Raw genomic sequence first — 26,206 nt, forward strand, 5'->3', positions numbered from 1 at the left:
AGCACTCCCCATTTAAAGCAAGCAGAACTCTATGGCAGGATTCTGATTCCAGATTTGGAAAAGAAAATGTATTAAATGGGTTTGTAACAAATTATGCCAGAATGTAAAGAGGCAATCGAAGACTAATGGAACATGTCAGAAGCAAAAGGGAAGGATCCCTTTGGCAAAATATGAGAATAATGAAAAAAAGTGACAGCAATTATTGAGTCCGAATTCATGAGACTGTTCCATCACTAAAGACAGAAATCAAAAGCACAGATACATAAAAATCTAATTGGTCATCATAGTATTTAGAACATTTCCTTACTTGAAAATTGTTAGTAGAAAGTAAAGAATTAAGAACTTATCCTGCTTACTCTGTACTACAGAGTAACTAAATAGCCCTAGTAAATGATGGAAAGTTTTTCTAAACAGGAAAAGTCTAGTTAATAAAAGTAAAAAGAAAGAGAAAATTAGAAATTTGCCATTTTGCCTACTGAAATGATTCAGGCAGCTATCAGCAGAAAAATTGCTAGATGAAGTTGATAAGTAATTGTATCATTTTTAGCATCACAAAAGTGTGATAACTTAACACTAACACTATATGCTTTCTATGAACCACCCCCTACCACAAGTGTTTGCAAATTGTGTTGAACCCAAATCTCATCAAGCCTTGACTACTAACTTAGTTAACAGGAAATATAGGGGATAGGGTAATGAGTTAAATGTTACCAACAGGAAACTAATAGACAAATCCTGAATATGGAACATTCTACAGAAGAAGTAACCCATTTTTTTCAGTAAATGAACAACAAGGAGAATGTGGAACTACTTAGATTAAGAGATTAAAGTGTGGCTGTTGTGTGAATCTCTTAATTGACCAAATCAAATATAAAAAGATATTTTTGAAACATTTGAAGAATTATGAATATTGAACATATTAAACTACACTAAGGTATTGTTAATTTTGTCATGAGGGACAATGGTTTCATGATTTTTAAAGTCTATTCTTTTTAGCACAGCACACTAATACAGATTTGGTCTGTATTAAGAAGTAGGTCTGTATTAAAAGTAGGTTTACAGTTGTTCATATGGAAAATAATAAATAATAATACAAGAGTAAACTCTTATATTCCACATATTCACAACTGTAAACCTACTTTTGTCCTACCCTCTATATGTCAGTGTAAAATAAACATGATGTCTGAGATTTATTTTAAACTATTTTGGCAAAAAATAAAAAAAAACTGATGGCTCTGGCTGGAACATCAACTGGCACAAAAGACCATGGGTTTGACTCTCAGTTGGGGCAGATACTACGCTGCAGGTTCAGGTTGCAAACGGGAGGCTACCAATCCATGTTTATCTCTCTTTCTCTCCCTTCTTCTCTCTCAAAAATCAATAAAAAAATCCTCGAGTGAGGATTTAAAAAAAAGGAATGGATGAATGGATCAAACAAGTGAAGTAAAATGTTGATTATTGAATCGGGGCCTATGAGCATTCATTATACTATCCTTCCTATTTTTATGTATGTTTAAAATTTCAAAATATACCTTCAAAAATGGAATTGGCTCAAAGAACTCTGTCAGTTGTTTAAAATAAATGGAAGGATTTAGATTACTGGTTATTACTGCTTTCTAATCATTTAAGAATGTAATCTAAAACCCTATTAAGAAACCATATTTCTATTAAGAATGCAATAGAAAGTGTTCTAGAACACCTGCCCAGAGGAAACCTTTTGAATTTGGACAAGTCATTTAATCTTTTAGTGTCTCACGGTCAGTAAAGTTAGAGAATTAGACCAGAATTCTTTAAGTTTCATCCTTACCTTCAATCCCTAGAAAGTAATATGATTGTACCTTTTCAGGTGAGTAGAGAGCACAGGATTGGGTAACAAAATACATGAAAAAGCAGCTTAACCAGAGTAACTTCTCTGAGTTCCTATATGTGAAATAATTGAATTAGATTAGATTGTCTCTAAGATGTATCCTTGTTCTAAAACTCTATAAATGTAAGAGCTGTAGTCATAGTCCAGACAAATGGTTGTTTTATATCAAATTCTAGTGGCCAATATTAGCATTTGGTTCCAGTAAGGCAGCTGTCTCCATGCTTCAAAGAGAGAGTATACTTAATTAATCAATAAGACAGAAAAACATAGATATACCAGTTGTTTTCCAACTTTCTTATTCCTGGATCATAATCCATGGCCCATATCAAACAAAGAGCCTATTAGTGATGGAGAGGGAGCAAGGTAAATTTTTTTTAAAAGAATTTATTTATTTACTTTTAGAGAGAGGGGAAGGGAGGGAGAAAGAAGGAGAGAAATAGCAATGTGATAAACATCAAACAGTTGCCTCTCATAAATGCCCCGTCTGGGACTGAACACACAACCCAGGCACGCTCCCCAACCCAGAATCAAACCAGTGACTCTTCGCCTTGGAGGATGATGCCCAACCCAACTGGGCCACATAGTCAGGGCACAAGTTAAATGTTTCATTGTTGTACCACAACATCTCAAGAGAAATTTAGGGTTTATAACTCCAGATGAATATCCTTTAACACAGGCCCGCAGGGGAAAAAATAATTATGATTAAGACAATTGATACTGAGCTGGAGAGTGTCAGCAAGGGAAGATCAAAATGTAAAACAACCTTAATAAACAATAGATATCTTAAAATATTACAGTTGATGAGTTGTCATAGCAGATGGGAGGAGTGAGCAGAAGCTGTTGGTCATAACTAGGACCAATGAGTGCAGGATGCAGGGAGATGTTTTCTACTGAACCCTGAGTGTTCTCATGAGTGTTCATGAGTGTTCTTCATAAGGGCTGCTGCCATCTAGATGGAATGAATCATCTCGAGAGAGTGAGCTCGTTGTCCTGGAGGTTGTTTCATTATAGGTTAGTGTGTATTTTACAAAAGCATTCAAACTTCACACATGGCATAATTTATAAGATTTGTAAATTGTGAAGTGGTGGAGGTGGAGCTCACAGAAGCTACCTCACCCATTTTGTACGTATGTTATGATGCTGCAGAAATACAATGAAAGAATGAGTCTACATAACTAGTAAATACTGTTTCTTATTCATTTAAGAAAATTCCAACACCTAAATGATGAAAATTATACCTGGAAATTCAAAAGTGTCTATTCCATATATGAAACTTAAAAATGGCTATAAATATCTGTTAAATGCATAAATACTTCGTGAACTTTAGGAGGGAAGATACAATTCGTTCATTCATTTAACAGTTTTGAAAGTCAACTATGTGCCAAAAACTGGTAAATTCCATTTTCATGGAGCTTTTATTCTAGCAGGAGGAGTTAATTAATAAACAATTTTTTAAAAATATGTCAGATAACCATTAGTGGTGCACCTACAACTAATATAATGTTATATGTCAATTGCACCTCAATTTAAAAAAAATGTCAGGTGGCAAATTGTACGAAGAAAAATAAACCAGATAAAGTGAACAGGGTGCGGAGGCTGCCATTTTAGGTAGGGTTTCCAGGAAAGCATGTCTCTTAAGGGAACACCTGAGCGGAGGCTCATGAAAAAACTGAGAGAGCGAACCACGTGGATATCCAAAGGAAGGCCCGGCAAGACAGAAGAGCCAGCACAGACTCCCCAAGGATAGTGCATGGTGCTCAAGGAAGAACAAGGAGACAGGTATGGCAGGAGTAGAATGAACCTGAATGATAAAAGAAGGAGAGATGGGTCAGGCAGGTAACAGAACCACTCCATGAGCCTGCGGAGCCACGGCAAGGACTTGGACTCTTTAGTCTCCCTGAGAGGGAAGATGCTATGAGCTTATAACTGGAGGAGTGGCATGTTTCACTCACTCTGCTAAGTGTAGAATAGATTGTGAAAGGGCGAGGGAAGAAAGAAGGAGGAAATTAGAAGACAACAATGCAAGAATGAAATGATAGTGGTTTAGACTCGACTGGTAGCAGTGAACATGGCAAGGCATGGTCAGGTTTGGGAGGAACAGGTTTGGAGGCAGGAAATTTCACTTTGGATATGTCAAATGTGAAATGCCTATTAGACATGCAGGTGCAAATGTCAGATATGCAGGTGGACATATTGGAGATGTAAACTTAGAAGGTTTCAGCATGTAAATCTGTCTTTAAAGCCATGGGATAGAATGAATCATCTGAGATGCGAGTGTAGACAGAGAAGTCAGGTCTAATGACAGAGACACGATGCAGCTTAACTTTAAAGGGTGGGAAGGTAAGGGACATCCAGCAAAGAAGACTGAGGGAGGAGGAGAACCCGGGAAAATTGGAGATGTGGAGGACACATGAAGCAAGCATGTCAAGCAGAAAGGAGTGATCACTATGTTAAGGGCTTCTGATATCCCCAGTAGGATAAAGGCTGAAAACTGAAGATAGAATTTGGCAACATGGAAATCACCAGTGACCTAATAACTGAACCTCAGAGAACATTTTACACACAGGGTGTGCTTAGTAAATATTTGCTAAATAAGTAAATAAATGTAAATATAGACCATAATTCTAAAGTTTCTATACAGTTCAAAGTTAAACTACTTAAAAATACAGAATAAATTATTTCTCTGACTTAGCAAGATGAAGGTACAAAGGAAATAAAACCTATACAAACAGGTGGCCCGAATGCTAAAGATACACAGGTGAATTTTTTCATACACAATTTAAAACAATTTTTTCACTTCCATCTTTTTTGTTGTTGTTGTTCAATTACAGTTGCCCCCACCTTCCCCCCATTACTCTCCCCTGTCCTTAGGTGAATAAATTTTTTTTGAAAATAAATAAAAGCAAAATTTACTCAATAGCCTACATCTTTCAGGGAGATAAATTGGAAAAAAAAATAATTACAGAAAGAAGTGTCCTACCTTCAGGCTATCTAATCAACCAAAGAGCTCAGGGTAGATTTTCCAAATAACCTGCTTAGAAATTGGCTTATTTTTCCAAATCCGTTCCTGTAGTTTTCATTAAGCTAAAGATCACATTACCATTTACACCTGATATAATTTGTTACATTTCCAACTGCTCCCTAGATTTCTAAATGACATATGCATCAAGGGTAGAAGACATTAAAATATATGACTTTCTTTACATCTTTTCATTGAGTGACGATGTTTAACACCAGTAAGAGATGATGGGAAAATGGAAGAAGTGGGGAAATGAGTACAAAATACTAGGTCTGAAAACTTGTGATGATATATCTAACATATCTTCACCGTGACTAAATACATATATTAAGTACTTTGAAAAGACCAACTTATATTTAGACCGTACCAATCAATTCACAAGTAATTAATCAACATACTATAGGGAATACAAAGAAATATAAGAAATGATCAACTTACAACCACCTGATTTATAATTAATAATTGTACAGCTCACATTTGTGTCAATGATTTGAATTTAACTAACATTTTCTGAGCATCTTATACAGGCCAGCAATGAAAACAAAAATTCGTAAGACCTTCCTGCATCATGGATTTTATAAAGCAGTGATTATTTTCTCTCTTACTCCTGCCTAAGACCGGGTTGGTTGACACTGCTGATCAAGGTGAAGGGAGCTGGGCAATTATGGAACAAGCCAACCTTGGGGGCCAGGAAAGTCCTTTCAGATCCTCCCTGGCACGAGGACATGAGAGCAGCAGCAGGTTTTATGACCTAAGAATTAAGAAAATAAAGGAGAAATGCAATGCATGAGGGATAATTGAACTAATTCAAATATGGACTATCATAATTATTCATAACAATTAGGAAATTACTGATTTTGTCAAGTGTGACAATAGTATTGTGTTTATATAGGAAAACATTGTTATTGCTTAGAGATGTATAATGATATATTTAGGGCCAACTATCATAATGTTATTTATTTAAATCACTTCAGGAAAAAAAATTGATAAGTGAACTGAAAGGGTGTCAGACATATCTGCCTGTTGCAAATACTTGTCTGCTGTGGAACTTTGATCCGTAAACCTTTGTCTCTGCATCCCCAAGCGACGTGTGCCCATTTCCTGAGACCCACCATGGCAGGTTAGAGCTAGAGTTCAGCTAGGAATTAGGTATGTTTTTAGGCTCCTAATAACACTGATAGAATATCGTACAATCCTATTTTTCTCTCATTTGCAATATTGGTTTTTGTCATAAAATAAAATCACACATTTAAAAAGGTATTTAACTCTTATTTACAGCTTAAAAATATGTACCTGGAATGAGATTGAACCCATATATTAATTTTGGAAGAGCTGACTTTTTTATTTTTTGGCTCTTTGTATTCTTGAACATACTATGACTTTTTATTTCAGTCTTGCTTTAATATCATCTTAAAATATTTTATAATATTCTGCAAAATGGCCTTATATGTCATTTGTTAAGTTTATTTCTAGGCATGTTATGATGTTATTATTATTGTTATATCTATTGTACATGGATTAATTTTTATTTCTTAATTTTCTCTTTGAAGCCAATATCAGTCTATACATGTGTGCAGACCAGTACATGTGTCCAATGTATTATGTTCGTCTTATACCTGAATACTGTGCTAAGCTCAATTATTATCTTCAAATTCTTTTGAATTTCTACATGAAAAATCATATAATCTGTGAACATATTTAATTCTTATGTGTGTATTTCCTTTCTGGTCTTACTGCACCAGCTAATGCCTTTAATGCAGTGTTAAGTTTTGTAAAAGTGGTAGTAGTAGGAATTGTTCATGGTTCTCAGTTTTAGATAGAAATGTCTTCTAAAGTATATAAAACAAATACATATTTTAGGTTTTTTTGGTATTTCACTTTTTTAGATGCACTTTATAAGCTAAGAAAGCTACCTGCTATATGTAGTTTTAGAACTTGTATAATAAGTTAATTAAGTTATATTGATTATATAATTTTTCTCCTTTAATCTACTGCCGAGTGACTTACATTAATAACAATTGCTTTCCTGGAATACTTTGGGTTGGTCAAATTGTATTATGTCTGCTATACTTTGCTGGACTTGATTTTCTAATATTTTATTCATGATTATTTTATTGATGCCATGCATAAAATTAGTCTAATGTTGCTTTTACATCTTATCTTTATCCAGTTTTGTTTTCAAAGGTATACCAGCCTCATCAAATAAGGTGAAGAATGTTTCCTTTTTATATTCTGTAAGTGGTTGTATGACTGGAATTTTCTTCCTACTATGTTTGTAGAATTTGCCAATAAGACTTAGTGGGTGTTTATTTTATGTGTGGACTAGCTTTCGATTATTGATTCAATTTTTAATGCCTTAGCTGCATCCTGCAAGTTTTCAGATGTAATATTTTTATTTTTCAATGTGAAGTATTTTTTCACTTCTCCTATAGTCTCTCCTTGATCAAAAATTTGGTTTTAAATGTTTTTAACTTCTAAACATACATTTGTTTTCCCCTTCCTTCCTTCCTTCCTTCCTTCCTTCCTTCCTACCTTCCTTCCTTCCTTCCTTCCTTCCTTCCTTCCTTCCTTCCTTCCTTCCTCTCTCCCTCCCTCCCTCCTTCCCTCTGATTTCTAATTCAATTACATTGGTCAGAAAAAGTGGTTTCCATGATACCAGCTCTTTGAAATTTGTTGAAACTTGCTTTATAGTTGACACATTTTCCACTTTTATCAATGGTCAATGTGTGAATAAAGAGAACGTGCATTCTCCTGTAGTTGAAAGCAATGTTCCATGTATATCCATTAAATTAAGCTTGTTAATTTTGTTTTAAATCTTCTGTTTCCTTAATCATATTTTTGTCCATCTGACCCATCAAAGACTGAGAAAAATGTGTTAAATTTTTCAACTATGATTGTGTGTTTCTCTCTTTTCTTTTGCAATTCTTTTGGCTCTTATTTTATATAATTTGAAATTACGCTGATGGGGTATACACATTTGCAATTATTATATATTCTTGGGAAATTAATCCTTTTATTAAAACCATGTGTATCTGCAGTGATGTTTCTTGTTGCAAGTCTGCTTTGTCTGACAGTAAATAGCTACACTGACTTTCTTTTGTTAGTTAGTATCTGCCTTTCACTTCCTCCTCCACCTCATTTTTAAAATTTTTTAACTTTCTGGATCTCTATATTTGAAGTGTATGTAAGAGATACATTTAAAATCTAGTCTATTTTAACTAGAGCATTCAATCCATTTAAATTTGTTACAATTATTGATATATTTGGATTTATTTGAAATGTCCTACTTTGTTCTTTTTACTTATTTTTGCTTTATAATAATTTTTGTCCCCTTTCTTGCCTTTTCCTGGTTTGGTAGACTGTTTCCCCTGATTCTATTTTATTCCTTTCGTTGCTTTGAAAGTTATAGTGTGTCTGTGTCTTTATAGTAAGTATCTTAAGGATTGCAACATGCATGTTTAACTTTTTTAAAGTTTAAAATGTCTTTATTCTCCTTTTGAATAATACAGAACCAAAAATGTTTAAACTCCAGCCACCATCTCTTTACTTACATGTTCTTCTTGCCTTATTTATTCGTGCTGCTTATTTATTTATTGTCTCTCAGCGCAAAGCCCCCTCTTTTCTGTTCTGCTCTTTGCTGAGACTCCACAGACTATATTTCCCAGACTTTCTTGTCCACTGACTTCCTATCGTGTTGTTTCTGCACAGACAAAAAGGAGGTGAAATGTAAGAGAAGAGGAGAAAACATGCCTTTCAATTTTCCAGTGCTGGTGAGCATTGCCCATTGGGAACTTCGTTGATCTGGCCCTCAGTGTTTTCCAGAACTGCCAACAGCAGCCTCAGCAATCTCTCCCTCAGAGCAACTAGCAGCCCTCAGGGACACTCCCTCTGAGAAGTCTAAGTTGCAGCCTACTATGAAATGTTAAAAAAAAAAAAAAAAAAAAAAAAAAAATTAGTAAGAGTGAAAATGTAAGGCAGATTCCAAAATAAACAATGTTATAATGACACCTTGTGGAGTGTGGCAGCATAGCACTGACTGAAGCGTCATTGAAATTAGACATACAATCACCAAAAATAGAATACTAGGTATATTGGAACTTGAAAAAATAGAAAAAGAAAAGTATGTCTTAATCAAACTAGAAAAATGAATAAAAAATAAACATAGGGCAATAGAAACATAAATCTATAAGTCAGTGAAATTACTTTTCCTTGTGCTACACAACACTAGAGCACTCCTTAAAAAAACTAGTTTTTCTAATTCAGTTTATTGGCCTTTTAAATTTCCCAAATTTAAAAACTTCACTTATTTCTTCAACTAAATCAATGATTTTCACTCTTTTCTCAGAATTAAAGTTTTTTCCTGTTTATTATATATATTTTAGTTGTGCTCTGTACTTTTCTACCATTTTTATTAAAATTTTCAACTTGCCAAGAAAAAAAACTGAAATTTTATCAACCTATCCTAGTACACTGTGTTATTGTGCGAGATGATATAAACATAATACATAAATAAAATTTTCCATTTTTCTAAATTTTCCCTTCCTTAAATAACTCTGGTTTTTAATAGTCTTCTGCTGCCATTTCTGATGTGTATGCAGTTATCTCTTCAACAGAATTTAATTGCTTTCATGTTTTAATATAACTTGATATGGAAACAAATTTAGTATACCATATAACACACTAGAGAACAAAAGACTTGGTTTGAGAAGGTCTCAGTGCAAGCCTAGCCTTTCCATTTATTAGTGAGACCAGGGCAATGTAGTTCCATTTAAGTAGCCTCAGTATAATTACCTACAAAATGGGAATTACAAACATGCCTCACAAATTTAAAAATATTAAAAAGGAAAATGCACCCTGGCTGATGCGGGTCAGTGGACTGCATGCCGGCCTGTGGACTCAAGGGCCACTGGTCTGATTCCCAGTCAGGGCACATGCCTGGGTTGCAGGCCAGGTCCCCAGTAGAGGGCGCATGAGAGGCAACCACACATTAATGTCTCTCCCCACCTCTTTCTCCTTCTCTTCCCCTCTCTCTAAAAATAAATAAATAAATAAGATCTTAAAAAAATAGAGGAAAATATACATAAAATATTTATATATTGTAAAGCATTACAAAGACACAAGTAGTTGAAATAACATGCATAATGTTCAGTATTTTTATTCACAAAAGTCTCTTTATTTTATAATTTTTTTCTGAAAGAAATTTAAAGTAGCCCATTCCCTGCACAAGGCAAACAAGTATCACAATTACTGACAGTCTATTTTTGCAAGATACTCTTGCAAAGATAGAGAGATGTAAAGGCAAATAATTCCCAGTGACCACTTTTAAAGTTTTATCATGTTTTGGAGAATTTATCTACACTTGAGAAGCAAAGTTACAAAAAGAGTCTTAATGCTTCCTTAGGTAACATCACAAAGGAAGTGTTCAGAGGGGTTTGGGGCAGAACATAGCTGAGGAGGAACACTTAATGATGGAAAAAATGGTGTGAACAAAGGAATGTTGTGATTTTCCCTGTTTTAGCACTACTGCAGTATTTACTGTTAATAAGCATTATTAACTATTGGCTCCAAACTACAGTTTCCTTTAACATGCAGTTTGGGCTCTCAACTACAACATTTGTCTCCCATTTAATTTATTAAATTTCTGCATGTATGTTCAAGTAAGCTTGATCAATGATTTTCTTTTATTTTTCCGCTCTGTGTCCATCACTACCAATGGCACTTTTTTTTTAATGAGTTGGATAATATCTCATTTTTTCCCACATCTTGTAATAGTTTGGATAAGACAAGAATAATCTGTTACTTGAAGATGTAGTAGAGGATGCCATTTGGTAGCGGAGGCACTTTGCAATATCCATCTTTCTTTTGCGATAATACCTCTATTCAGATTTTGTATCTCTTCTTGGGCCTATATTGTCCAATTATATTTCTAGAAAAACTGAGTGAATTTTCCAATCTTTTCAAATTTATTGGTAACATAGTATGGTAATCAGCATATGTCGGTAATGCTGTGCAATAAACCACCTCAAACTTAGTTGTGTCAAATAACATTAAATCCAGCTCACACACCTGCAAGACAGCCAGGCCTTGGCTAATCTCTGGCCTCGGCTGGCCTGCACTCCACATCTAAGGAGATGTCTCACATCTTTTTGGACACGCTGGCTACCCCAGACACGTCCTTCTCATGGTGAAGACAGGACAAGATGGGTAAAAAGAAATGTGTGATGTCTCTCACAGCCTAGAATTAGCACAGCCCAAGTAATTTACATGGCCCAGCCCTGTATCAGAAATGAAGGTGAATACTTCAGAAATACTCAACCTTCACCAGGAGAAATTTCAAATTTACATGACAAAGGGAATTGATATAGGGAGGGATGAAGAACTGAGAACAATTATGCAATCTACCATAAATTATATTGTGATGAAATGTATCTTTAAGTTGCCTGTGTTCTTTTATTTTTACTCCTTTTTCTCTCTTCTCCTTGATAAATAATATCAAAATATTTTCTATATTATTAACTTCTTAAGGAATTAGCTTTAATTTTTTAATAAACTCAAGTTAGTTTTTGGATTTTTATCTTCAAGATTTAGTTCTCATATTCATTCTATTTATTTAGGTTTATTATGTTGTCCTTTTTTGCAGTTTCTTTGCTCATTTATGTTCAGTTTTTCTTTTCTAATTACAAACCTGTAAGGCTGTAAATTTCTCACTAAACAATACAATGCCCAACAATGTACTGCTTTCTTTCCCTAGTTCCACATTTGTATAGTTTAATTTTTATATGCTATGGTTAACTAAAAGTTATTTAAATTTAATGTTTTTAAATGTACAGCTATGTAGAGAACTTTTTAAAATATCTGTGCTATTGATCCTTTTGATTGATTCCATCGTGGTGAGTGAACCAGATACAAATGTGTGTTTTGGGCTTTAGGGGGCATAAGCGGACAACTCCCTTTGTGGCCTAGTGCATGGGCAATTTTCAAAGACATTCTGTATTGAAAAGAATGTGCAGTCCACTAGTTGGGTGCACAGTAGTTCTATGTGTGTTACATTCTGCTTGTTAATTATGTCATTCTAGTCTTCTCTCATATTATACCTAATTGGCCTTTTAGTGTCTGAGAGAAATTTGCAAAATCACCAGGAGTGCTGTATTAATCCATTTCTCCTCGTATTTCTATCAATTTTGTTTTCTGAAGTCTGAGACCATGCTGTATCTGCATAAAGGTTAATGACTATTCTATATTCTGGGTAATCTGTTGGATTTTTTTCTATATGCAAAATCATACATCAGCCCTTTTATCTTAGAAGATAAGTGAATACAAAAGCTGGCTTTTTCTCAGAGGAACAAGCCCTAGTACTCCCGGGCATCTTGTTGAAAGCTATGTAAAGGAAAGGAGACTAGGAGACGCCAAACAGTGCCTGGAAAATCAGGTAGGAAGAAAACTTTCAAACCACATAGAAACAAAACACCTAAGAGATTCAGTTTGTGAGGGGAAAATTAGAGAATTAGAGAATAAATCCAAGAAATTTAATGTATAAACAAATGTTCCAGAAATATAAGAAAGAGAAGGAGCAGGTTATAGTTTAAAAAATAATAGAATTTTTCCCAGAACTGAAGACCTCAGAAAGTTTCAGAAAAGACTGATGTATGTACACGCGCGCGCGCGCGCACACACACACACACACACACACACACGACACACAGCTGAGGTACAGTTTAGAAAATCCTAAACTTCAAGGATAAAGTGAAAACCATACAAGCACACAGATGAAAGAAACACGTTGCCTGTTAATGAGATGGCGATGAACATCTCATCTGCAACATTGGAAGAGAGAATCACACCCACAGAAGTAGCAGGAGAAAGAATCCTGCATTCCAGCTACCCCGCGCTGGCCACAGACTTGTGGGTAAGCAAGGGTTCAGAAAACAAATATGATTTGAGGGAAAACTCAAGGAAAGAGTCCCAACAACAAATAAATGTGAACAAAATATTCAAGGAGCTATGAAAAAGAGATGAAAAGAATAATGAGCAATGAACTTTCCAATGTAACTGCATTTAGGTTTTAATTAATAGTGATAAACGGGGGGCATGGAAAATAAATAAAAATAGAAAGCACTGAAATAGAAAAGATATAATGCCAGAGATATTCAATAATAGTCCTGAAGTGAAAGCACAAAATGTTCTCAGCAATTCCTCGGAGCAGGTGGTTGGGATGGGGAAGAAAAGGCATTCAAAGGGGATCAGAGAGGCCAGGAGAGCGGATGAAAGTCATTCCAAGGATCTTGTCTTATTGGGGAGGGGCAGTGAGGAAACGGAGCATTCTGGTGGCAGAAATAGAGAATATAGTGTTTTCAACAAAATGAAGAAATAGATGTCTAATTTTAAGTGCTGAAAATTGTAAAGTATGGCAAAACTTACAAATTAATAAGAGGGGAAATAGTAAACAACTGAGTAAAAATCAAAAATAAAGTACAATGGAAGGAATATTAAGAATATTGGTCAGGATATAACACTCCTATTAATACTGTCATGAAAAGACACACAGATCCAATTGAAACAAAACCTGATTACAGGGTGGTTACAAAAAAGAAAAAAAAGAAAAAATGGTAACGAAAGGCTGAAAATGAAGGAAGATGCAAAAGATACCAGATAAAAAACCATAAATATAAGCAAAGCAGTGGCCAGAAGGGCTATATTACTATCAGGAAATATTAAATTCAAATTAAAAGTGATACAGTGGTAGGTAATGTATATGTATGTAGATAGTGAGATGAAATGGATATAGATATGGATATGGAGATGATTTTGTTTATAGAGAGAGAGGGAGAGAAAGGGTGGGGGGAGAAATTAACTCTTATGAACTGTAAGAATAAAATTTCCATTAGGAAAAATATCAAAGGGCAGAAGTAGAAATTTTCACAAAAAAACATGTAAATAACCTACAAACTTGGAACAACATTCAAACTCTACAAGCTGGGGAAATACAAAGTAAACTATCAATGAGACATCAATGTACTCCTATTAGATTGGCAAAACTTAAACAGAACAACAACACATTTCAGTTTTTGTTTGTTTGTTTAACAATATCAGCAGAAACATAACCATTGCAGCTTTTCTAGAAAGCTGTCTGGCAAATCTCTTAAAATTTGGAATATCCTCTGATTCACCAATCCCACTTTTGGAAATCTCTCCCATAGAAGGAAGAGCACATAGAAGATAAGGATACATGTACGAAGATGTTTATAACAACACTGCAATATTAAAATATACATATACTCTATATACACACATATACACGACACCTGTCCAGAAGAAGTCCAGCCATTGTTACTATAACAAGAACAGTTTGCCTGACATTGATGTAAGCTGGCAGCCAAGGAGAGTGGACTGGAATGCACATGTATGAACAATAATGACTTCACTGTACTAGTCAGTGGTGGTGGTAGATGCTACTGAGTGAGCGTATGTACTGTGTGGCCATCTCATTCAAAATGACTGAGAGAGTAGAGCAATGAATCTGCATCAAATTTTGTGTTAAGCTTAAACATCCCTCTGCAGAAGCTATTCAGATAAATCAGAGAGCCGCAGCTATGGGCAGCTAGTGATTGGCAGCTTCATCACAACAGTGTTCATGCATCATGTCTTGTGCAGAGACTTTTTTGTGAAACATCAAATCACCCAGGTGATTCAGCCCGACTACAGCCCAGATTTGGTGACCTGTGACTTCTGACTTTTCCCAAAACTAAAGTCACCTTTGAAAGGGGAGAGATTTCAGACCATTGATGAGATTCAGGAAAATAAGACAGGACAGCTTATGGAGTATCCAACAAATGATTCTGCAGAGTGTTTTGAATAGTGGAAGAGATGCTGGGAGAACTGTATGAGGTCCCAAGGTGCCTACTTTGAAGTGGACTGAGATGTCATTGTCCTATGTGCAATGTTTCTTGTATCTTGTATCTTCTTCAATAAATGTCTATTTTTTCATAGTACATGGCTGGATACCTTTTGGATGACGTGTGTGTGTGTGTGTGTGTGTGTGTGTGTAAAAACACTGCAGGTTGAACAAAAAAAAGTTACTAGTTAAAGTGGTATATAAAATATAGTACATTCACACTATGGAACATTACAGTTATTTAAAATATAAATTAGAGCTATATTCATTTTATTGGAAATCTTTCCAGGTAACATTGGTAACTGAGAAAGGCAAAAAGCAGAAAAGTATATCAAATACCATCCTGTTAAACTCACACATATTTAATCCTATAAATGGGTGTAAAATTCATTATGTGATATGGTTATCTGAGCATGGAAGAATTAGAAATAACAAAGGAACAAACAACAGAAAAAAGTCCAGAGAACTAGATGGGCACCGCCCACAGCGGCAGTTTCCCAGAACCTATAGGAGAGAAGCAGGTCATTTGCAACATTAAAAGTGGGGGAAGAATATCCAAAAAATGGGAGAGTCTAGGAGCAGTTCCTAAGAGCTTTCAGTCCTGTGCAAAAATCGCAGAATCAACTTGGTTTTTGCTTTACGACAGCAACAAAGAATAAGATCTTGAGTTTCAAATTTCTGAGTTGTAAGGGCACTTATATCCAGGGCAGTGGCTCTTACCTGGGTGATTTTGTTTCCCAGGGACATCTGGCAATGTCGGGAGACACTGTTGATTATGACGACTGCGGCGGAGGGCGTTCCTAGCATCTCGTAGGAAGAGGCCGCAGGAGCCACAAACATCTTAAAATGCACAGGACAGTCCCCCACAACAAAGAATCATCTAGCCCCACATCTCAATACTTCTGAGGTTGAAAAACTTTGCTAGGGTGAGCCACCATCCTGGTTTGGCCAGGACTGAGGAGCTTCTCTGAACTTCCAGCTCAAAAACCAGGAATGCTCTGGTTTATTGAAAATAAAAATGATTGGCAAAAGAAAAAAAAATGTGACTGTATAAAGTGCACTATGAGCACTCAGGATACTGATCTAAATTGGACTGTCATCTCTACCTCTCCGGATTGCCTCACGGCTTCTTTGGGAGTTAGTTTAGAGCCACAAATACAAAAAGAGTTTAATCTCATTTGGAGAAAAATTTTCATCTCAAATCAAGGCTGAAATTAGGACAAAGTCCTCATAATATTTTTACTTTGTAGGTGCGCATAAAGCCTAATCCACAAAGAAGCATGCGTTTGTCAAAATCAGAGCTCTATATATAAAAAGCAGGGTTTTACTGTATTTACCCCTCAACAAATTTTTTTTAAAAAAAGTTTTCTCTATATTTTTAAATAAGTAATCTTAATTGATAGATTAATTCCCAATGTAGGTTAGTGTTTAAATAAATAATATAATTCAGAGACCTTGCCAGGAAAGTTAAAGAATCAAATTACACTTTAAAAATCTTCTCTTGTTTTAGGGAAGATGTTTCTGTGCTGCAAGTAATGTTGCTCACTGACTCAGCTAAATTAAGGAATATGGAAATCTATTTCTCAGAAGTATTACAGCTTCAGGTTCAGGAAGTCAGTGGTCTGGTTATGTGCCCTGAAAGTCTGTTGGTACATTTACCCTCCCTCTATTAATGAAGCATGTACAATTCCAGACAACCACTTCTTCTTGAATCACTTTCTTAAGAGCAAGAAAACATTTCCTACCTGCCCCCACAAGGCTTATCCTTCAATTGACTTCCCTTTCAATGTTACTGTTCGGAATTAGATCATATGCTTATTCTTTTTTACTTAACTGTGGCTAAAATTAAATAAACTTACCCTCTTAACAATTTCAGGTGTACCACACCATACTGTTAACTAAATGCAGTGTTGTATGGCAGATCTCTAGAGCCCTTCGTTTTGCATGACAGAAACTCTGTACCCGCTGAACAGCTCGTTTGCTCCCCCCCCGCCAAGACCCTGGCAACCACCCTTCTACTTTGTTTCTGAGTTTGATTACTTTAGATTTACCTCACAGAAGTGGAATCACAGAGTATGTTTTTTGGTGTGTGTGCTTGGGTTATTTCACTTAGCATAATGTTCGCAAGGCTCATCTATGTTGCACGCTATATATTTTTTTATCCATTTATCCACAAATGGACATTTGGGTTGCTTCCACATGTTGGCTATTGTGAATAATGCTGCAATGAGCTTGGGATGCAAATACCTCTTCCAGATTCTGTTTTCAATTTTTTCTGATATACCCAAAAGTGGCATTGCTGAACCATATGGTAGTTGTATTTTTTTTCTGCAGCATCTCCATACTGTTTTCCATAGTAGCTGCACCATTGTACAACCCAACCAACAGTGTACAAGTGTTCTACTTTCTCCACATCATGGCCAGCATTTGCTGTTATCAGTTTTTTTCTTTTTCTTTTTTTGTAATGGCCATACTAATGGATGCGTGGTGTTATCTCATTGTGGTTTTGATTTGCATTTCCCTGATAATTAGTGCTTACGTCAGGTAGGACAGTTAGTAAGCTAAGGCAGGGAGGAGCAGGGAGACACCTCTCACTCCTTGACTCAGCAGTCCTGACCCTGGTCTGATAAGAATGGCGGGCATTCTGAACATCACGGGCAGGAACAGCGCATGAGGAGGGTAGTCCTTGAGACCGTGCTGGGAAAGGGAGCCTCTGTAACAATTTCACTAAGACAAAGAGCCTTTACTAGCTGAGAAAGTCTTTGTAGCTGCACATTATTCCCAAGGTCTGGAAGGGGAAGATCAAGGGGGAACCTAGGAGCTAACTGAAGTATATAACACTTGAACCCCAATAGCTGGCACACTCAGATTAGCTGAGTGCCTACTTACAGCCTCGGCTCAAGCGTATAGAACAAACTGACTAACAACTTTCTTTCCTCTACCTGTAGTGCATTCAGACTAGCTGGGTACCCGCTTGCAGCTTTGTTCTCGTATGTGTTTCTTAAACTTGCTGTCTCATTGCCACTATTTGTGTTTGTCTCTTGCTTGCACTCATCTCTGGAGACGACTGAGGAACTGAGGAACAAGCTCAGGGTGGGGAACTCTGACTCGGGTCTCTCCCTGGTAACACTCTCTAGCTGTTCGTGCATTTTCTTTCTAGAAATGTCTGTTCAAGTCCTTAGCCCAATTTTTAATTGGGTCATTTGGGTTTGCTGTTGTTGTAGGAGTTCTTTATATATCCCAAACTATAGTAAGCCTTATTCAACACAGGGTTTGCAAATATTCTTTCCTATTCCATGGGTTGCCTTTTCACTCAGGTGACTGTCATTCCCCTTCTTAAACCAGTCACTAGCAAGGGGAACCAGTCACTAGCAAGTTTTGGAAAACCAACAATCACCTGGGTGTGATGGTTGTTGAGGAATCTATAACATAGGTAACAACAGGACCCATCTACTTCAATTTTGTATTTCATCTGAATTTCAGAGAGAACAGTTTATTAAAAATACTTATTGAAGGTTTTGTTAGGTAGCAGCTAGGACTGAGCAGCCAGAGGAGAAATAAAGACAGGGCCCTCACCATTATAATCTAACAAAGAACTTAATGCAGGAGGCTCGATGCAAAAGGAAGACATGTCTCACCAATTAACCCAGCCGTCCTGAGCTCAGTTTGATAAGGTTATCAAGTGCCCCAACCACTGCAAGCAAAATACCGCAGGAGGAGGGGAGAGTCCTTGGGTCTGTGCTGAGAAAAGGGGCTTCTGTGACAATCTTACTAAGATTGCCGGGTGTTCTGAACATCACAAGCAAGAATTGCACAGGAGGAAGATGGGGCCTCTGCTGGGAAAGTATCCATTGTTCCCAAGGGGGAAGAAGGGCTAACCTAGAAGCTAGCTAAGGTATATAACCCCTGAACCCCAATAGTCAGCATACTTAGATTAGCTAAATACCCATTTGTAGCCTTAGTTCAAGTGTAAAGAACAAAAACGTACTAACTTTCCTCACTATACATGGGGCATATAGACAAGCTGGGTGCCTGCTTGCAGCTTTGTGCAGGTGTGAGTTTCATTAATAAACTTCCTACTTCAGTTCTATGATACGTGTTGTCTATGGCTTGAATTCATCTCTTGTGGTGGGACAAGAACCAAGGCGGGGAAGGAGGGCCTCCTGACTCGGGCCTCTCTCTCCCCATCGGTAACAGTTTTAATCAAATAGCTGTGTACATACAGCCATGGTGTAAATGAGGACACTGGACAGAGCCTAGGTGCCCTGGGTTTTCTTTAGGATTCAGAAACTGCTAGCAGTGTGACATTGTCAAAATGTCACGGCGAAGGGATTCTTGCCCCTCCCAAGATAAAAATAAAGAGAAGAAGCTAAACAGATTCAAAAGAAGAGGTTTACTGAAAACAAGGTGGCGGGAAAGGAGAAAGGGAGCTTGACGCAGCAGGGGAGCACACGCTAAGGAGAGCGGAGCACCAGAGCTGGCGGCGGGCGGCGCGCCCCACGCAGGCCCAGAGCGGACCTCTTTGCTGCCCAGGTGCTCGCGCGGGCCGCCGCCCGCACAGGCGCAGAGCCGAGCCCTCTGGGCAGTGCCTGAAGGCAACCTGAGACTTATCTAGGAGAAGCTTTAAAAAATGACTGCAGAGCGGCCCTGTAAGAGAGGCTCGGCCTGTCTCAAAATCACTTAACCTTTTAAAACTTTTATCTGTAAAACCGTAGTGTGGCTTCATCATTCCAAACTAAATAATTTTTGAGGTAGTTTATAAACAAGCATTTCAAAAGTGTGACATCAGATGAGGGGGGAGGTAGGTGTGGTCAGGTATGAATGAGTGTAGATACAGGTTTGTAGGTGAGGGTTTGTATGCGCAAGGGTGTCTGCATGCGTGTGTGGGGGGAGGGGACTGTAAGTGAGGGAGTGACAGCGAAGTGCAGAGGAGGCACAGAACCGGTTGAATCCCCATCAAGGAAACCGCTCATGTTACTGCTTTACATTGTATATGTGTAGGATATAAACCCATTATTAAAGATGTTGCAGCTATTTTTTTCTAATTTGCCATTTGTCTTTTAATTTTGGTAATGGTAGGGTTTTGTTAATTGAACAAAGCTTTTTTTTTTAATTAACATGAATCTTTTCTTTTAATCGTCACTAAAAAATTACTACAATTTACACATAAGGAGTTTTGAAGCAAAAAATGCCCATAAACTCAGCCCTCAGAGATAACTTTTTCAATTCAGCCTACAACCCAGGTCTAGAGAAGGAGAGAAGGGCAATGACAGTGTCCGACGGCCACCGCGCACCTCTCCCTGGACAGCCCTAAACACGCTCAGTCCTATTGATGGTAATACGCTTGGTGAGATACTTCCGGGGGGATAACATACAGGAACTCTCAGTAATTTCAAAAACTTCATACCACCACGTCTATTTAAAAATATGTCTAAGAAAAAAGTCCAAAATGTAAGCAAAATTTTAACTATGATATTATTTCAGCATTGCATGTAATAATAAAAATGTGGAAACAAATAATGTGGCAATGGTTAATTAAAGTATAAAATGATCATACAGTTGAAAACTCTGTGGCCATCGGAAATGGTGTTGACTTAGAATAGTTAATAAAAAGATGTTCACTCGCTATATTTACTAGTTTAAAAAGCAAGTTAACACCATTATAGGTGTTAACACCAAATAGGAGGATGATCCTATTTTTGGTGATAGAAAACAGACTGGAAATATTTACAATGATTTTCTCTGAGTGGTAGGTGATTTTTCTTTCTTCTTTTCATTTGTATTTTACAAATATTAATAAACATGCACTATTTTCTAAAACCTTCCACATATTCTATTATTAAAGATTAATTTCAGATAAAAATGTTCCATTGCAAAATGCTAGTATTTTGCAGTTTTTGTTTTTGTGTGTGTTTATGTTTTAATTAAATCACTTCTAACAGCTATAAGAGATCTTCCACGCCCAAAGGACAGAGCTCAGAGACTCTGCAAAGAGGGCTGAGCTCTGAAGCAGGGACTTTCAGCAGCCACAGAAGCAGATGGCAGAAACCTACGGGCCTGTGATAGCTGCTTCCAGAACCTGGAAGAACAGAAACAGAAAAAAGCATTCAGAGGCCCTAAAGAAAAACTCTTGAATTTTTACCTAGATGTGCTTTAAAATCCCATTACATGCTACTTTTCTTTGCCAGTCAATATCAGGGGAACGGCCTGAGCCCAGACAGAGACCTCTATCCAAGTCCTTGAGTTCAGCTGACACTGTGTCCTGCCCTTTAGGCTGCAGCCAGTGGTGTGCTGGGAAATGCTTAAGAACTGGCTCTCCAAGGAGAAGAGAAAAACAAACAAATAAACAAAGAAAAAACAATCTTTCACATACTCATACATACACATAAGATATAAAGAATGTGTAGCATACAACTTATAAATAATAATAAAGTATACAGGGTTTTTTTGTTAATTCTCACAGAATGCTTTTGTTGAATTTTTACATTTTAATCTAAAGCCAACCTATGGTTGTACTTCAACCATGATTTGATAAGTGGAGTTGCATCCCAATCCACTAACACTTTCCCTATAAATTGTGTTAAATCTGATAAATCTGTTTAGTTTACTGTTAAACTATTTATTGCTCTTCCTCAAAAAGTATTTTCAATAAATTGAAACAGATTTCCACTTCAGAACTGATTACAATGATGTTTTCTTTTTCAGCTTTTTGCATAATTGCAGGGATTGGAACATTGTTTGACTCTATAGCAACTACAAAATCCTGAAAATCATTAAAATCAATATCATGTTTTAAAATTAAACTTAAATGATACAATTTTTCCAAAGCTGGTTATGATAAAATGAGTTCTTCATAAGGACCATTAAATGGTCCTAATAAATCATAATAATTTAAAGTGACAGAGAAATGTTTCCTTAACAGTTTATGCAATTCACAAACACAACACACTTTTAACTTTAATCTATATTATTAACATTTTCTCCAACATGTCAACTCTAAGTCTAGCAAGGACAAGCAACAAAACAATAAACCAATTTCTTACGTGTAAGTACAAATTGATTTCCTTGATATAAACACTCCCACCATGGACGACTTCAAGCTACTAAGATGAAATGACTGAGCCTAGAGTTGGGAACTAATGTCCAGCAGTGCCCCCACTACACAGTGTAAGTGTAGAAATATAATTAAAAAGTGGTGCATTTTGAGTGTTTATTATCTTTGATTTCAGAAAGTTAAGAATATTTCATTTAAAATATTGACCGTATTTCATAATGGACAGGCAAAATTCCTGAAAACTGGCTTTCTGACCAGCTCCCACACAGCACAGGCGCCGCGCACAGCTCTGTAGGTCTTCAAACATTTCTGATAGAATAATTCTAAAGGAATGTCAAATATTGAGCTGAGCCTGTGTTCAATACTGTCACTATTGGCTCCTGGCTGCCTTAGCTAAGGTAATTCCTTCCAACACTGAAACACACATATTTCAGAGAAGGCCTCTCTAGAGCTAATGGGAAAGCTGCCTACACTGTTGGATGTGTTTATAGTAGGTCACTGTTGCCAAGGATCAAGAGGGGAATGTGATTAAACTGCTATTAAAGTTTCTACTTATTGATTCTTCTGTTTGGCCACCCTGCAAAAACACACTTCCCCAAATCACCAGCTTCTGCCTCGAAGACCTCACCTTAAGATGCAGGTAAATGTAATGTCATGCAGTTTCATAACAACTCAAATGTTCTAATTCTGCTGTTAGTAAATAAATTCTTAATCTGTGCAATTCCATTAACTCATTTTTTTTCAGGATGAGAAAATCTGTCAAGTTTATTGTTATAAAATATTATCTGGCCCTAGTTGGTGTGCCCCAATGGGTTGAGTGCCAGCCTGTGAACCCAAAGGTCACTGGTTCAATTCCCAGTCAGGGCACATTCCTGGGTTGCAGGCCAGGTCCCCAGTTCGGGGCATATGAGAGGCAACCACACATTGATGTTTCTCTTCATCTCTTTCTCCCTCCCTTCTCCTCTCTCTAAAAACAAATAAACAAAATCTTTAAAAAAATAAGTGAAAGGTTTTTTGCCATTTTATTATTCATAGTTTTGATCTTTTTCTTAAATAAGTCCCTTTAACATTTCATATTATAATGATTTGATGATGATGAAATCCTTTAGTTTTTTCTTGTCTGGGAAGCTCTTTATCTGCCCTTTGATTCTGAATGATAGCTTTGCTGGGCCGAGGAATCTTGGCTGTAGGTCTCTGCAAAGCTTTCCATGACTTTGAATATGTCTTGCCAGTCCCTTCTAGCCTGCAAAGTACTTTTAAGATATCAACTGACAGTCTTTTGGGAACTCCTTTATTGGTAATTATCTGCTTTTCTCTGGTTGCTTTTAAGATTCTATCTTTATCTTTATCATTTGACATTTTAATTATGATATGTCTTGGAGTGGGCCTCTTTGCATCCATCTTGTTTGGGACTCCCTATGCTTGTTGGACTTGCATGTCTACTTCCTTCAGCAAATCATAGAAACTTTCTTCCATTATTTTTTCAAATAGATTTCCAATTTCTTCCTTTTTCTCTTCTCCTTCTGGCACCCCTGTGATGTGAATGTTGGACCTCTTTAAGGTGTCCCAGAGGCTGCTTATACTATCCTCATTTTTTTTTTATTCTTTTTTTTCTTCATGTTATTCTGATTGGTTGTTTTTTTCTTCCCTATGTTCCAAATCAATGTTTTGATTCTTGGCCTCATCCACTCTACTGTTGTTTCCCTGTAAATTGTTCTTTATTTCAATGAGTGTATCCTTCGTTTCTGACTAAATTTTTCTTATGCTGCTGAGGTCCTCACTAAATTCCTTGAGCATCCTTACATCCAGTGTTTTGAACTTTGCATCTGATAGATTATTTATCTACATTTTGTTTAGTTCTTTTACTGGAGTTTTGATCTGTTCTTACATTTGGGCCATGTTTCTTTGTCTCCTTATTTTGGCAGCCTCCCTGTGTTTGTTTCTATGTATTAGGTAGAGCTGCTTTGACTCTGTGTCTTGGTAGTGTGGCCTAATGTAGCAGGTGTCCTGTAGGGTCCAGTGGCACAGCCTCCCCTATTGCCCAAGCTGGGTACTCAAGGTACACCCTTTGGGTGGGCTGATTACACCCTCCTTTTGCAGTTGAGCCTTAGTTGCTGTTAGCAAATCAATGGGAAGTATTTACCCAGGCCAGTCAGCTGCAAGGATTGGCTGTGACCACTTACCACCAATTTCCATCCTCCATGGAGGATCAGCTGTGCAGGAGCAGGGTAGTGGTGCTCTGACGTTGTCTATAGCTGCCCACTGGGTGCATTGGCTCTGGGGTTTCCCAGGTGGTGCAGGCCAAGGTCAGCCCCTGCCTATGTTTTGCCTGGGGCCACTTTGTGTGAGCTATAGAGCAATCTAAGATGGCTGCTACTTGTGCTGGTCTTAGAGATTCCCCATGCAAAGCCAAGCTGTGAATCTAGGCTGGCTGCTGCTAGTGCCAGGGTTGGGGCTCATTGAGGCCAGCTATTGCTTGTTTGAGAGGATTTAGGAAGTTGTGAAACAGGAGCCAAGACCAGCCATTCAAATGGGGAAGCAGCGTGTGTGGGCCCATAAGGTTGGTGGGACGGCACCCCTGGGGATCTCTAAGGCAGGTCAAACAGTGTTAGCCAGGTTGATGGAGTCACGGATATGGCACCAGCTTGCCGGCTCCATGGCTCTTGTGGAGGGAGAGCCCAGGAAAGGGACAATGGCCTCTGCTCTCCTTGATGCTGACACCTCAGTCCCTCCCAGTATGCCACTGGTACCTTTCAAGCTGCTACCCCAGCGATGGAGCTCAGAGGGAGGGAGTCTGAGTAGGTGATTCCGTGTGTGGGTTTTTTAAGAGTAACTGCTCGGGGCTCCAGAAGTTTATTCCAGTGACTCAATCCCCACTGATTTGTGCAGCCAGAAGTTATAGGGACTTACCTTCCTGGCACTTGAACCCTGAGCTTGGGGGCCTGGTGTGGGCCTGAGACTCCTCATTCCTGAGGTATCCCTCCCAAATTTTATCCACCATACATGGATGTGGGACCAGACTGTTTTGCCTCTGTGCCTCTCCTACCAGTCTGGATGGATATGGTTTCTTTAATTCCAGAGTTGTCAGACTTCCACTCAGCTTGATTTCTGGCAGTTCCGAGTGATGGTTGTTCTATATTTTAGTTGTAACTTTGATGTGGCTGTGTGAGGAGGTGAGCCATGTCTGCCTGCACCACCATCTTGACCAGATGTCCTAATCCCTCCATTCTAATAAAATGGATACAAGTTGCTTCATAGAAAACATAGAAGACATAGAAGAGTAATTCTAAAGCATGTAATGTAACTGAAGAAAAATATCTATAGCTGTTTTGGTAATATGTTTTAGACTGAGATTACTAAATTGTTCTCCTATATAGAGTCTTATATACTTAACAAACCATTGCTTTTTGGTGTTAATAAACTAGGTTTGAATACAGCATTTAAAAAATAGCATAACCAATCCTTTGCTAACCAAAATAGCAATATCAAAATACAGAAATGAAAATCAACCCAGACTCTTCTCTCAGCTTTACAACTGACTTCCCACTATATAAAAAGAGCCAAGTAACTTCCTGAAAAAAATTATATAAAGAGATATCTTACTCTTAATTAAGAAATCCCCAGTTTCCATATAACTGACTTATATATAAGTTTCAAACTTGTGCTTTCTGGAAACAGCTACTCCCCTGGGAGTCAAATCTAGTCATTCTTCCTTCCGCAGAGTCTAGTCTGAAATTTTTCTTCTGTTTTTCTTCTTCCCAATGTTAGTCTGTCAGTCTGTCTGTCTGTCTGACTCTCTGACTCTGTCTCTGTCTCTCTGTCTCACACACACACACACACACACACCCCATGCTAATAAAGCTGATAGAGACTGTATCCCTCTCCTTCCTCAGCCTGGCTTCTTACTTTCCCTCAGGTTCTGGGCAGACTTTGTGACACTAGGGCTGGCAGGACAGAGACTGAGAAGGGGGTGGGCAGAAAAGAAGCCTAAACAAGTCCTTACTCCACCCTCACTCCAGGATTGTTTCTGTTCAGAGCACTGAGGGCTTTGGAGAACCTTTGAAGGCTTGCACAGTAAAGTGACCTGTATAGCAGAATACATTCCAAGTTGGAAACAACCAGCTTCTAAAACACAACCTCTCTAAGATTTGAGGACGCCCTTGATATACGTGTCCAATGTCCTTAGAAACACTCGTCCTCACAGAAGCCTGATGCTGAGCACAGGTGATCTTCTACTGGCAGTGCAGCTCCAATGTTCAGTATTTTCCACTCTACCTGGTCCCACACATGGTGACAGCTAAGAGTAAAGATTGTGGAGGCTTGAAAATCAGTTTAAGCCTCAAAAGGGACTGATTGTAGCCAGTTCATTTCTTG

The sequence above is a fragment of the Pteronotus mesoamericanus genome, unplaced genomic scaffold (genome assembly GCF_021234165.1).
Source record: "Pteronotus mesoamericanus isolate MK-2021 breed Mesoamerican mustached bat unplaced genomic scaffold, CSHL_Meso_final scaffold_85, whole genome shotgun sequence".
NCBI lineage: Eukaryota > Metazoa > Chordata > Mammalia > Chiroptera > Mormoopidae > Pteronotus > Pteronotus mesoamericanus.